Below are 15,838 nucleotides of genomic sequence, written 5' to 3'. Positions count from 1 at the left end.
CTTAGAGAGTAAGTGGGCGCTAGCCCCCCGGAGGGGGCCAGCAGATGGAGAGACGGGGCAGGATCCGTCCCTATCCGACTACCCAGCGATGTGGCTGGGGTCGGGCCCAATGGTAGCCTCGATCCTCCTGAGGTCTTCCCATGAGGGCCGCTTCACGGCCGCTCCACGGCCTGATGGGGCGATGGTCTCCTCTTCGCTGTCGCCTCCAGGGGGGGGTCGCCTGAGTGGGGGGCGCCAGAGCTGGAGGGCGTCGAAGAGGACCAGGGCTGCCGGGAAGCAGACATTGCACGGGACTCGACGGCCGAGGCGGCCGAGTCGCGGCACGGAGGACTGCTTCTTTACTGTCGAGAATCCTCCGGGGAGGCCTCACTCGACAGTAACACCAACCAGCCCCCCCCTTGCGAGACGGGTGTGTCGAGAAAGCGGACCTTCTCAGCGTTACTCATCTGTGCAAGGATCGGCCAGAGGAGTTTCTCATGGACCACAAGTGTGGACATCGTCCGACCCAGGGCCCGCATGGTCACCTTGGTCACCCGTAGAGCGAGGTCGGTGGCGGCGCAGAGTTCCTGCATACACGCTGGGTTGGTCTAACCCTCGTGGAGCTCTCTCAACGCCCTGGCCTGGCAGGAGCTATAGCGTGGAGAGAGGAGGCAGCTTGGTCTGCCGCAATGTAAGCTCTCGACACCAGAGATGCCGAGACACCACATGCCTTGGACGGGAGTCTAGGTCGCCCCCCCCACAGGTGGCCGCCGCCTATGGGCATGAGCACCGCGGCGGCAACTCCACCTGGGGGACAACAACGTATCCTCCAGCTGTCTCAACCTCGAGGGAAGAGAGGGTGACTGAACTTTGTTTGACGTAAAACGTGCCGGAAAGGGGCGTTCCAGGTCTTACCAAGTTCCTCATGCACTTCCGGTAAACACGGCACTGGGGGCGGGCGTGGCTCGGAGCCGCGCTCAAACCCGAGGCGCCATGTAACCAGCCGCGAGCGCCGGGAAAGGCAGTGCGGGCACTGCAACCCAATGCTCACGGCGGCCCGGGAAAGCATGGCTGACATCTCGACGTCCGTTTCTTCCTGGGCTCGACCCCCCGAGGGAGGGAGCTCCGAGGAATCTTCGGAGTCGGATGGCAGTACATCACCCACCGATGCTGCCAGGGACATCTCATCATTGTCACACACCGTTTCCGAATACATGGTTGAGGAACTAGATGGTGGGACCGTCTCCTGAGGAACGGTCAGACGAGCGAGATGAGGTGCGGACGGTCCGTGAGCCAGTGGCTGGCGGATTAACGCTCACAGTAATCCTCATATCACCCTCGCTGCTTGCCGTAGTGGGCGGCAGGGCCGTAGTCCTGCCGTCATGGAACGGGGAGCAGACGAGGTGGTGGCTGAGTCCCGTGGGAACACAGCCACCCATGACGCAACGTCTGAATCGTCAACCGCCCGCAGTGCGGGCAGGACGTATCCACAACGTCTTCCCCAGCGTACTAGAAGCAGACATTGTGTCTGTCCCCCTCCTCGATGAGTGTGTTGCACCCATGAGAACAGCGGGACAAGCCACGCTGGAGAAATTTGCTCTTTTAGAAAAGGAAATTTGCTCGAACACCTCCAGAACTGCCGAGACGCCCAGGGGAGAGTCACTGCAGGAAGAGACCGTCAGCTGCACCACGTCATAGATTCCAGCAGAATATTGATCACTGAAGATCGCTGTGTCGCTCATCAGATGCACAGGCTCTGAAGAACAAACGGTGAATGAATGAGCACGCCGGCTTCCCTTTATACCCGGACTTCCGGGGAGGAGTCAGGCATGCAAATTTCATTCGCCTTTTTGCCAATTTTCATTGGCCTTTTCTAAATACTCAGAAGATGATAGGTTCTCAAGACGAACCCCAATCTGTTGGTTCGACACAACGTCGAGAGACGACAGAAAGGGAACCAGATGTATATGTGGTTTCCCAGACGAGGTCAAATGACAATCACACAACAAAATGGGAGTCAATATAATACATTTTTACAAGGTAAATTTAATGTAATTTAAATTAGTTTCGCCCCGCATGACTTCAGTCACCATAAGATTGAAGCGTTATCACTCCGCTGGAGAACTTTGCTGAAACTTAATTTTTTAGGCTGAATGCGTGCATCATCCGGGTACTTAAAGTGCACGTTTATTTTGAGAAGTTTCAATGTGAGGGCACTACTAACACTATTTATACTACACAATGACGTAGAATAGTGCATAAGTGCGCGATTTAAGATGCACATAGAGTCGGAGAGCGGCTTAAATAGTCATTGTAATGCAGATCAGGTTCACGAGTAATCAGTGCCAGGTATGTGTGAATTGTAGTCCAAAATGAGTCAGAATTCGGGAGAGGGATCCCTCTAGTGGCGTGTGGAGAGATCTGCGCAGGATTCGTTCTTCACACTCCCACTCTCAGTAAACCATCTATCAATACTGGATCAAGTTTGTAGATGTTGCTACTCCTTCTAACTACTGAAGCTCCGCTTTGCAAGGAAGAAATTTCCTGTTTGAAGGGTTAATTTGGACAAAAACCAATAATTGCTGCTTCTGGTGTCAAACTTTGACCAATGAATTCCAGTTTTTTGGTATCACGTTGTTACGGTTACACCGCATAGACATTTCTGCAATTATTACCCAGTTATTCTCTCAAAATGAATTAAAACCAGAATTTCAGTCTTGGTCCACAGAAAAGAGAATGTATGCAAGCTTTGGAGCATTCGTGACGATTAACAATTCGACTTCAGCATCCAGTTTGGGAATCTTAACACCATCCAAATATATCCATTACCTTAAATCTTCTTGACTAAACACATTATTTTTACTTACAGTTAATTATTTCTGAGTAAAGACTTCTGGCAAATCCATGAATTTATTTTCATTTTATTTATTCATTATATGAAGCATATCTTGTTACTGTAAAATATCCAAGCTTAGACTTAACATGGACTGGCACAATGGACAATGAACAATCTTGCTCTCTGGCCCCAGTATGAGTGCAAATAAACATTTTGTCAACACGCCAAATAGTACCATTAGTTTACAAGGCCATGCTACTAGGAGGGTTAAAGCTGGAGTAAGCAAAGGAGAGAATGAACAACAAGGTTTATTTTTTTGACAGACAGACAGAGTTATTGGTTAGTCAAATAAATGCGGAACAGGTATGTTTTGAGCTGTTTTTTTTTAAAGTTGTGAAGGATGCTGCAGTTCGGGTGGAGGCTGGCAGTTCATTCCACCACAGGGGAACCGAATGAGTAGAGGTTTTTGCAAGCGATTTGGTGCCTCGCTGTGATGGAACAACCAGGCGTCGCTCATTTTCAGACCGAAGATGACAGGAGGGAATGTACTGTAGACCTGGAGCAGTGAGTTAAGGTAAAGGGGCGAATTTGCCATTATCGTTTTGAAGGCCAGTGTCAGAGATTTAAACTTGATGCGGGCGGCAACTGGCAGCCAGTGAAGTTAAATCAGGAGGGGTGTTACATGGGTTCTTTTAGGCTCATTTAAAACTACATATGCAGCTGCATTCTGGATCATTTGCAAGGGCTTGCATTGGTTGGAAGCCCAGCCAGTAGAGAATTGCAGTAGTCCAGTCTTGATATGACCAAAGCTTGGACAAGCAGCTGAGAGGCATGTTCCGACAGGAACAGCCTGATTTTCCAGCAGCAGAGAGATCAAGCAGAATAAGGACAGATGACAAGGATTTAGCCCTTGCCTGCTGTAGGTATTCAACGGCAGACAGGAGAGCGGTCTCTGTAGAATGTCCTTTCTTGAAGCCGGATTGCTGACTGTCCAGAAGGTCATGGTGTGAGAGATAGGCAGAGAGTTGGTTAAATACTACCCTTTCGAGGTCCTCGAGGGTTTTATCCATAGATAAGATGTGCAGGATGCTTCTGACTGCATACACTACAGGTCTGATGACTTATACAATATTTACTAAGATGACCAACTTTCAGATGAGCAATTCCATTGTTCCTCAACAATTCAATCTTTTGTCTGCGAGTCATTTTTTAAATCTGATAACGTTTTTCCAAAACATGATTTCCTCTGCATACATACAGTATCCCGCATCGTGGATCAGCCCATCCGAAGCCTGGGAAGACTTGATATGGGGAAAATCCTCCTTCGGCAGCTGTCAGAACGCCTGTCCAAGATCGACGCAAGCCAGCTACCGGGGAAGTACAAAGTGTGGTGTTATCACTTCACCTTGTACCCAAGGGTGATGTGGCCTCTGAAGCTGTGCAAAGTCACCTCATCAGCAGTAAGCTGGATGGAGGCAAAAGCCAACTCCTTCATCTGCAAGTGGCTCGGCCTACCACGGTGCTTCTCAGCTGCCGGCCTGTGTGGATGGAACACACACCAGCTACCCCTGAAATCTATCATCTTGGGCTACAGGCAGGAGAAGGCAAGGCTGGTGACGGAATTAAGTGAGTCCTCCGACAGGGCAGTGGCTGATGCAAATGCCAGAGTTGAGACTGGAAGGAAATGGAGGGCTAAGGAGGGGGTGCAGAAGATGATGGGAAGACTACAAAATCAACAAGTCGTGGGCATGGTCCAGACAGGGCGGGCAGGCCTCAGATGGAGCGAACCACCCATCCTATGGTCCAAGGCAAGCAGGAAGTGAGGAAGGACCTTGCTGTTGCAGAGGTCACCAAGATTGAGCAGGAGGAGCTCAGAGTGAGGTCTGTCGCACAGGGGCAGCAGGGGCAGTGGACGCGAGCCACCGAGCAATCAGCTGAGCTGAGTTCTGGAAACTGCCACAGGCTCGGCTCAGTTTCATCATTAGAGCAACATATGACACCCTCGCAAGCCCAAAAAACCTCCACCAATGGCTTGGAACAGAGCAATCCTGTGACCTCTGCGGGACTATCAATGCCTCACTCCAGCATGTTCTGTCGGGCTGCAAAACAGCACTGCCACAGGGTCGGCTCATATGGGGGCACGACCAAGTGCTCAGGAAGCTGGCAGAGGTGCTGGAAAAAGTCGGCAGGAGGCAAACAACCAGAGTGCACCAGAGAGCCGATGCAGGATCCACTTCCTCAGGCAGGGGGCACCCACAATGCATACCAGCAAGAGACCACCCACCAAGCTATTAACAACAGGGGCGGTGTGGAAGATGGAAGTAGACCTGGGAAGGTAGCTCCACTTCCCACAGGAGATATGCAGCACCACCGTAAGACCAGATGTGATGCTGTGGTCTGCAGCTGTAAAGTCAGCGATACTGATCGAGCTGACAGTGCGATGGAAGAGGGACTGGAAGCTGCCTACTAGAGAAAGAAGGCGAAGTATGCAGACCTGGTCACGGAGTGCAGAGAAAGTGGATGGAGTCTGAGGCTGTACCCGGTGGAGGTGGGAGCCAGAGGCTTTGTGGGCAGATCAACATTATGCCTGCTCCAGGACCTGGGACTACGGGGAGCCACACTGAGCAGATCCACCAAAGTGCTCTCTGAGGAAGCGGAGAAAGAAAGCCTCTGGCTCTGGTTGAAACGACGAGACAAGGCTTGGGGAGTAACATCTTACTAGGCTTTGCTGCAGGGGGTGTCAGGGAGACGTCCCTGTTCACTGCCCTCCACCAGGAGATGTTCTGGGTTATGGGGCGAAACGTCAATGAGCGTTGGTCCCCAGCAGAAGACCCTGCAGCAAAACCATGCGGTCAGGCTTAGGCCTGCCTCAGGGAAGAGGACGCCTCTGCCATGCCCAGTCCACCACAGGCACCGTGGGAGGTGCAACAGGTCTAAGGTGCAGCAGAAAGACCACCTCGCTGTAATAAATAAAATAGTTATTTAAAACATCAGTTTCAGACAGGGATTCATTTGTTTAGCTCAAAGAAAAATATGTATAATAATTGGCATTAAGTATACTTATTTAAGTAATGTGATTAGCAGAAGTGATAACAATATCGACTCATGCGTATTCATTCAACAAATACATCTGTGACATTATTAACTTTGCACTTTATCTCTGTGCCACAAAATTAATGTGTCGCTACTTCACAGAACTTAGAGAGGTAGCGTAAATCAAACAGATTAAGGGATCGAATAATGTGAGCAAGCAAAGAAAACATCATGAGTGAATACATGGGTATTTATTGAGCTAACTCTACGTGAACAAACAAGTAGGCCTAGACATATATATACAGTATATATATATATATATATGACATACACGGAAAATACACATAATACAGAAACAAACGAAGAATGAGAGAGTGAGTGACTGTGAGGGTGAGAAAGACAGCATGGTAACCTAGCAGTTAAACACTTCTGAACATCGGTAAAAACAATCACATTTTAAAGCTTGAAAACAGGCTCGACTTAACGCGTCTAAGATGAAATGAATACTTGCATTTTCCAAGTGTGCATAGCAAATGTCCCGATCCCCGTGGAAAGAAAGTTCTAATGGTGTTCAGAAAGCTTGTCAGACGGTAACAGAGTCTAGTTCCATACCGAGATAAGAGGTGCTCTGCGCAGGTGAGAGCTTGCTCTTGTCCCAGTTGACCTGTATGCCCAATCGGTCGACGTGCCGGAGCACAAGGACCCTGTGCGTACACAACAGATCTCGCAAGTGAGCCAAGATGAGCCAGTCGTCGAGATAGTGGAGAATACGCACGCCCTGCTCCCTGAGGGGAGCGAGAGCAGCCTCCGTGACCTTGGTAGAGGCACGGGGAGACAGCACGGGGAGACCGAAGGGCAAGCTCGACCCTCGAAGGCAAACCGAAAAAAAGGTCTGTGCCGCAGGAGAATCGAGACATGAAAGTACGCATCCTTCAGTTCGATAGCCACGAACCAATCCTGATGTTGGACAGACGTCAGGATGCGCTTCTGCGTAAACATTGAACATGAACGGGAGCCTGTGAAGTGTCTCGTTCAGAGTGCGCAGGTCCAGGATGGGGCCTTTCTTGGGCTGTAAAACCCCCAAAACATCTTGGCCTGAGGGACGGGCTCGATCGCTCCCTTCTTCCAGAAGGGTGGCAACCTCGGCCCAAAGCACGGGAGCATTCTCGCATCGCACCGAAGTGCACAGAATGCCCCGAAACTTGGTCAGGCTCCTGGCAAACTGGATCGCGTAGCTGAGATGGATCGTCCTTACTAGCCACCACGACGGGCTGCGGAGCTGTGACCAGGCCCACAGACACCGCGACAGAGGAACTAGCGGGGAGATCTGCAACATCGTCCCATGGAGAGAGGTTCTGTGGCTGGCAGAACGGCTGTCTGAGGCGAGCTGGTCTGCTGATTTACCTGCCTTAAGTCTTTGCTGCATGACGCACCGTCGAGTGCGATACCATTGACCACAGCACACTCCTACATAGACTCGAAAATTATGTTGGCATTAAGGGAATAGCTTTGAAATGGTTTAAATCTTATTTATCCGACCGTTTTCAATTTGTAGCAATAAACAATGAGGTGTCACGCAAATCGCAAGTCCAGTACGGTGTACCACAGGGCTCAGTCTTAGGGCCTCTGCTCTTCGCATTATACATGCTACCTCTAGGAGATATAATAAAGCGACACGGAGTTAGCTTTCACTGTTATGCTGATGATACTCAACTTTATATTTCCTCGAAGCCTCATGAAACACAGCAGTTCCATCGAATAATGGAATGCATAGTCGATATAAAAAACTGGATGAGTAACAACTTTTTATTACTGAACTCGGACAAAACGGAAGTGTTACTTATTGGACCAAAAACTGCTATAAGTAACAACCAAGAATACTGTTTAACTATTGACGGATGTTCCATAAAACCCTCGTCGTCAGCAAGGAATCTTGGCGTTCTATTCGATAGTAATCTGTCATTTGAGAGCCACGTCGCCAACACCTGTAAAATTGCGTTTTTCCATCTTAAGAATATATCTAAACTACGTCATATGCTGTCAGTCTCAGATGCAGAGAAGTTAATTCATGCATTCATGACATCAAGACTAGATTACTGTAATGCACTGTTAGGTGGTTGCCCTGCAGGCTTATTACAAAAACTCCAATTGGTCCAAAACGCGGCAGCTCGAGTTCTTACACTTACAAAAAAGTATGAACATATTAGCCCGGTTCTGTCAACCTTGCACTGGTTACCTATAAAGCATCGCGTTAACTTTAAAATCTTGCTTATTACCTATAAAGCCTTACATGCCTTAGCTCCTCAGTACTTGAATGAACTCCTTTTGTATTACAGTCCTTCACGTGCATTACGCTCTCAGGCGTCCTGTCAGTTGGTAATACCTAGAATTTCAAAATCAAGTGCAGGTGGTAGATCCTTTTCCTATCTAGCGCCTAAACTTTGGAATAGTCTTCCCTGCACTGTCCGGGAGGCAGACACACTCTGTCAGTTTAAATCTAGACTAAAGACGCATCTTTTTAATCTTGCATACACTACTCTTCCATAATATAAATCTTTAGAGGGTTTAGGCTGCATTAGTTAGATCAACCGGAACCAAAAACACAACTGATGTACTTGTTGCATCAAAGAGTACAGAACAGTACTCTACTCTCAGCCAGTCTTGTCTCATTGTTCCAAGGTTACCACAGCGAGCAGGATGCAGTTCATGGCCTGACCTGATGGTAGAGCGGAGAATGGGAAGTGGGGACCTGACAAGAGCTGAGATGATAGAGCTGGATAAAGAAGGACGCGGTCTCTTGACATGTCTTCACCACAAAACTTCAAATGCTATTAGATTATTAATGATAATCTTAAACTATAATTTATTTTATTATTAAGTTTATTTATTTTATTTAGCCTTGTTGTGCAAGTTCTCTGGAGCTTGTGCAGAGGCAGCAGCTTTTGCCAGAGGGGAACTGGAATCCCCTGGTTGGGCCTGGGTTCTCCTGAGGTTTTTTTTCTCGATTAGAGTTTTGGGTTCCTTGCCACCGTTTGCATACTGTTTTTGCACTATCTGCCTGACTGGGGGGGCTGCTTTAGAATCTTAAAGTTTTACTTAATTAATATTGCATATAGGAATTTATTATCTGTTATATTTGACCTGTGCTTCTCTCTCCTTTATCCTAATTGTGTTCTCTCACTGAGCGTGTGTGTGTGTGCGTACTTGTCTGTGTACGTACGTGTGTGTGTGTGTTGTGTGTGTGTGTGTGTGCGTGCGCATCCGTGTGTGTGTGTGTGTCTCTGTGTCTGTGTGTGTTGGTGCGTGTTGTGTGTGTGCAGTGTTTTGTGTGTTGGTGTGTCTGTCTTCTGTGTTTTCAACCTTTTCTTGTTTTTGCAGGTACAACTTTGATTGTTTTGCTTGTAGTCAATGTGTCTCATGTACAGCTGCTTTGTAACAATGAAAATTGTAAAAGCGCTATATAAATAAAGTTGAGTTGAGTTGAGTTGAGTTGAGTGGAGAGTGCTGAAGGATTGGCATGACGCAACGTCAAGTTGAGGCTGATTCATGCTGGAAACACCCAGGGAGAAAGGAAGCTCTTTTGGAGACCAAGTGGGCGCCATGCCCTGAAAAGGGCTCGGCTTGAGTTGGGACGTGGCAGGGCCGTCCCAGTGAACCATGAACCTCAACAATGGTAAGAATCAACTGAGACGCTTCATGCTGCAATGCATGCTGGGAGTCATGAATGAGTTTTTACTATGATGTTACCCAGCATGCATTGCAGCAGAAAATTTTATTTTACTGATTGTCACCATTGTTGAGTTTAATATGCTGATTCTTGATGTCTGTGTTTCTCAACTAATCTCTTAATAACTTTATATCATATAATTTAAGAAATCCTTCCAAACATCTCATGTGCATCAACACTGCTCAGCCTCAAGCTGTAAAATAACGTAAAAATGATAACCACACTAAAATACAACACTAGATCAGTGTATCACTAGTTAGCCAGTATCCTTAAATCAGTGTACTTCGTTTTTTCTTTGCTATAACAATTGTGATTCATAAACCAACAATGTCAGCAAGCAAAGGATATATAAAAGTTAAGTGTGAAGAGTCCAACTAAAGCAAACACTGATCACCATAATGGTGACTAAATAAAATAAATTCACATTGAGCTTACATATTACTAACAGTCACAGTATGAGAACGGTGTGACATCACTGTGATTGGAAATAATCACATTATCGGTGCACATGTAAATGTAGTCAATGTCACCATTGTTGAGGTTTGTATGATGAGTGTTGATGTCTAAGTGTGTCAGTAAAGCTTTTTGTTTATTTTGTCACAGTATCATGCATTTGTGAATCAGAATGTTCAAATCAGCCATGAGCATTTATTAGTTGTTTCATTCGTAATGCCATTCCAGCATCTAAGGCTATGTTCATGGCAAGAACTAATCTATTTACAAAAGACAATCCATACACAAGTCAGGGGAGGGACCATTTGGAGTCCTCAATAAACCTATCCTGCATGTCTTTGGGCTGTGGGAGGAAACCGGAGTACCCACATGGAGTAAACCCACGCTGACACAGGGAGAACATGCAAACTCTACACAGAAAGGCACCCGGTCCCAGCTGGGGATCGAGCCAAGGACCTTCTTGCTGTGAGGCAACAGTGCTAACCACCAAGCCCAAATCACTCGTGAAAGATCAGCTTCAGCCTTATTTAGTATTAATGTTTGTTTTCTTTATTATAGCTTGACACTCGCCACAAAAAGTTGTCTACTCCAACGTAACTTTAAAACGTAACTTTTTCTTTATTAAAACGCCAGTGTTCTTATTTAAATATACTGCAAACAATAAAAGAGGAAAGAAAACAACTTATTGAAAGTGTATCAGTTAGATAGACTTTATATTTTATGAGTGTGGTAATCTTTTATGTATTATCACAATACTCACACTTCAATAACACAACACACCCAAAATTAATTTAGGAAACTTCATAGTGTTTGTATCATGATTCACAAATCCCCATTATAACCTTCTCCCACTGGATCTTAGTTCTTTTTTCCACAACAAATGCATTTTAACACACATGGACAGGCTTAAAAACAAGAGTGAAGAGCCCAACTAAAGCCAGTACTGTTCACTATAACGGTGGTTTGATGAAAATTCAACATTTTTTCAACATTAATGAATTAATGCAATTAACATTGTCAAATCAATAATTTTTCAAATTGATTTAATGGTTGCTTGCTATCTGTGAAGTCAGTCGTCAAGATAGTTGAGAATGTGGCATTGGTAAAAAGCATATGGACAACAAAACATTGTGGGCATAAATGAATATGAAGTATTTTTGTTAATGGTTACACTCAACACTTCTCTTTACAGGCCTCTATGTACTCACTGAGGGCATCCAACGGGGATATGTTCTTATCCAGGAGCAGAAAACCTGGGATGAGGCACAAGCTTACTGCAGACAGAATCACATTGACTTGGCCACTGTTCAAGGCAATGAAGATTTAATAGATTTACGAAGAGCTGAACCTACGCTGACCTCAATGGCCTGGACTGGACTGTACAGTAACACTAATAACTGGCACTGGTCTTACAAAAATGAGAGTGTTTCATTTGTGAACTGGAAATCTGGAGAACCAGACAATGATGGTGGTAATAAAGAATATGCTGTAATGATTCAGGGAGTATGGCTTGACGCATCGCACAATGAATACTTCACCACTCTTTGCTACAATGGTAGGTGAAAAAAGCTATAATGTTGGCATGCTGAGTCAAACATATTTTTTTATTTATACTATGGAAATAAATAAAGCATCTTCAATGTTCCCATCATCACAATTTAAAGATGTGGTGGTGTTGATAAGTACATTTTATTTGAATACCAGTTTAAATACCAGGGGTTCAAGACCTGCAGAGATTAGCCCCATGTGTTTGATTGGGGTTGGAGCAACATTCTGCAAGACAGTGGCACCCCAGGAGCAGGACTGTAGTGATGGCCGGTTTGCGAACGAATCGTTCATGAACCGGTCGAACCGGTTCACCAAATCGGACTGAATCGTTCGAAACGGTTTGCATCTACAAAAAGCACTTATCCACAAATTCCTTCAGTTACTCATTTTTGTACCGAGCCCGTCTGGTCACCCCTCGGAGAAAAAAAAACAAGACCCGCAAATCCGTGGCCACAGTTTTGTAATTCGTTCCCTCAATTTACAAAACCGTGCTCTCGGATTAATAAACTGTACCCACGAGTTTACAATCCGTGCTCTCGGTTTTGTAAACCGTCCCCTCAGTTTTTGAAATCTGTACCCACGAATTCATAATCTGTGCCCACGCTTTCGCAATCCGTTCGCACGGTTTTGCAAACTGTAGCCTACTCGCGGAATTGAAGCCTCTGTCTGTCAACAGAACAAGCTCCTTCCTACAGGAACATTAACCAATATTGTATACTGTTTTATATATAAATTGTCCTAATGTGTTTACACACGAGCGCGTGGCGCATATAAAGCATGCGTTCATTGCCGCGTTTCACTGGCATAAAGTTGGTTTGACATTATACTTTCATGAATTTAGGGACCATCTCTAAAGTACACATTAAAATACCCTTTTCCAACTTCAAAAGCATTTAAAGGGAATGATTTATAGCCACAAAACTAACTGTACAGTGTTCATGTGTGTGTCAGCTATTATGCACAACTTTTAGATTATTGAGTATTAAAATAAACCATCAAATCATATGTACATATTCGTATACGTATTGCTATTGAGCTTTAAATAATGGTATATTTGTGTATGAGACCATTATACACATAGGAATGTTTGCATGTGATTTGACGTTTTTTTTTAATACATATCAATAATCTAAAAGGCGTGCATTCTATCTCACACACACATGAACACTTTACAGTTAGTCAGGGAAGTCATTCCCTTTAAATGCCATTGAGGTTTAAAATGTGTATATTTATGTATGAGCCCATACAGCAGTGTAACACATAAGAATATTTGCATTTGATTTAACTGTTTATTATAATAAATATAAATAATCTAAAAGGTGTGCATTATAGCTGACACACACATGTCTTGTGGGTATAAGTCATTCCCTTTAAATGCTATTGAAGTTGGAAAAATGTATTTTAATGTGTACTTTACAGATGGTCCCTAAATTCACAAAAGTTTAATGTCAAACCAACTTTATGCCAGTGAAACGCGGCAATGAACGCATGCTTTATATGCGCCACGCACTCGTGTGTAAACACATTAGGACAATTTATATATAAAACAGTATACAATATTGGTTAATGTTCCTGTAGGAAGGAGCTTGTTCTGTTGACAGACAGAGGCTTCAATTCCTCGAGTAGGCTACAGTTTGCAAAACCGTGCGCACGGATTGCGAAAGCGTGGGCACAGATTATGAATTCGTGGGTACAGATTTCAAAAACTGAGGGGACGGTTTACAAAACCGAGAGCACGGATTGTAAACTCGTGGGTACAGTTTATTAATCCGAGAGCACGGTTTTGTAAACTGAGGGAACGAATTACAAAACTGTGGCCACGGATTTGCGGGTATTGTTTTTTTTTCTCCGAGGGGTGACCAGACGGGCTCCGTACTTTTGACATGCATGAAAACCCATCCGACTCAAAATAAACTAGCCAGTATCAACGACTTTTCAGTGAATCCAACAGTACACTATTACACGCTGAACTGAACTGTTAAGCACGAGCGGAGAAGCTATTCAAGTTATAGCTAAACTAGCTGATATAGTGAGCATACGTGCAGTGGCGTGTTCTATCGAACGCTCCGCCTAGAGCGATCCTCATTCTCGATTCAAGAATCGGTTGCCACAGTTTTCGGATCACCACTGAACCAACCGAGAGCTGTCTTTCAGACACGTCCGATTTGTGAACCGGTTCAACCGGACAATAGGTTCAACATATATGAAACTACATTTGCAACATGAACATAAACATTTGAACACAGATCACACTTTTTAATGGTCATAAATATTTGTACAAACATATTCTGTATATTAATGTTGCTTAAAATGCATTACAGAAAACGTTTGTGCAGTTGTGCTTTTATGTTAATTATTGTAAAGGTTAAAAATAATTGTATGTAAAAACAATAAACTAAACATTTATTTGTTTCATAAGTAATCCATGGTGTTTTCATGAACATCTTATTTAATTTCTAAACAAGATTATGTAAATCTAAACATGACGTAATCATCATGTGCGAGAAGCAAGCGGATTCCTTGAATCGCTCTCGCAGACTAGAAGAATCTAGAGTCACGAGAACCGTTTCTGTCGGACATGTCCGATTTGTGAACCGTCGAACCGGTTGCCGGTTCACGAATCGCTTCTTCTGACACGAACCGGTTGCAACAGCTTTCGATTCACGAACCGAAGAGCCGCTTCTTCGGACACGTCCGACTCAGAACCGATGATACTGCGCATGCGTTAATTTTAAAAGCAGATAAACAGAGGTGCGATACTATAAAACACATTGGAAAGATGTTTAGGACTTTATTACTGCCTTATCACTGTAAGTAAACCAATCTGCAGCGCCGTTTACGTTCATGCCACTGCTAGAGCGGTTCTCGCTCTCAAGTCAAGAGCCGGTTGCACCAGCTTTCGATTCAGCAGTACACGAACCGTCAACCGAAGAGCCGATTGTGAGCCGTGGAACCGGTTGCCGGTTTGCGAATCGCTTCTGACATGAACCGGTTGCAACAGCTTTCGATTCACGAACCGAAGAGCCGCTTCTTTAGGACACGTCCAACTCAGAACCGATTATACTGCGCATGCGTTAATTTTAAAAGCAGATAAACAGAGGTGCGATACTATAAAACACATTGGAAAGATGTTTAGGACTTTATTTACTGCCTTATCACTGCGTAAACCAATGTGCAACGCTGTTTACGTTCATGCCACTGCTAGAGCGGTTCTCGTTCTCGAGTCAAGAGCCGGTTCGCAACAGCTTTCGATTCAGCAGTACACGAACGGAAGAGCCGCCTCTTTCGGACACGTCCGAGTCGGTCGTGAGTGAGAACCGATGAGCTAATGATAGTGAGCATGCCTGATTCACTGTGAGGCTACAGAACAGTGTGGACAACTGATGCTGTGCTAATGTTACGAGTGCACGTGAACCGAGGACTTAAAATATATGGAGCAATCTGGCAAAGCGTAAGTTTATTTAATAACACATAAATCGTATTGAATTATGCATGGATCATATAGTTTCTGTAAAATGCTGATGAAGATTAATTATTCACTTTTTATCTTTAAGACTTAAAATGTCATAGTTTGCTGCACTTCACTGTGCCTGTTTGGGTGCTTTAGTTGCAAAACGTGTATGTAAGAAACGTGTCAGATCATGACGTGATGTGTTAACTGACAGAAGTTATGATTACTGGTTTTGGTTTATATTTGAATATGCCGAGTGTATTTTCATCCCAGCCGGTCAGGATGATACTAGAGTCTAGACTTGATGCGTTTCGTCAGGGCGAGTGACGTCATTTCTTCAAGAGCATAAAAGAATCAGTGAACCGGTCTTTTGAACTGGTTCATTGAAACGAACTGTCCGAAAGAACCGGTTCGCAGAAAAGCGCTGGACTTCCCATCACTACAGGACTGCACAGCCCTGATCTAGCAATTCTTACAAAACTCAACTTTATTTATATAGCGCTTTTTACATTTTTCATTGTTACAAAGCAGCTGTACATGAGACATATTGACTATAAGCAAAATGTTTAAAGTTATACCTGTAAAAACAAAAAAAGGTGAAAACACAGAAAACAGACACACCCACATACAAAACACTCCATACACAAAACACTCCACACACACACAAACGCGCGCACGCACACACAAACGCGCACACACACACGCACGCACGCGCACGCACGCACGCACGCACACACACACACACACACACACACACAGTGGTTATCACTGAGAAGTACACATATGAGATAAAGGAGAGAGAAACACAGGT

Source organism: Triplophysa rosa, linkage group LG10 (assembly GCF_024868665.1).
Source record: "Triplophysa rosa linkage group LG10, Trosa_1v2, whole genome shotgun sequence".
Classification (NCBI taxonomy): Eukaryota; Metazoa; Chordata; class Actinopteri; order Cypriniformes; family Nemacheilidae; genus Triplophysa; species Triplophysa rosa.
Note: the sequence above shows the minus strand (reverse complement) of the source record.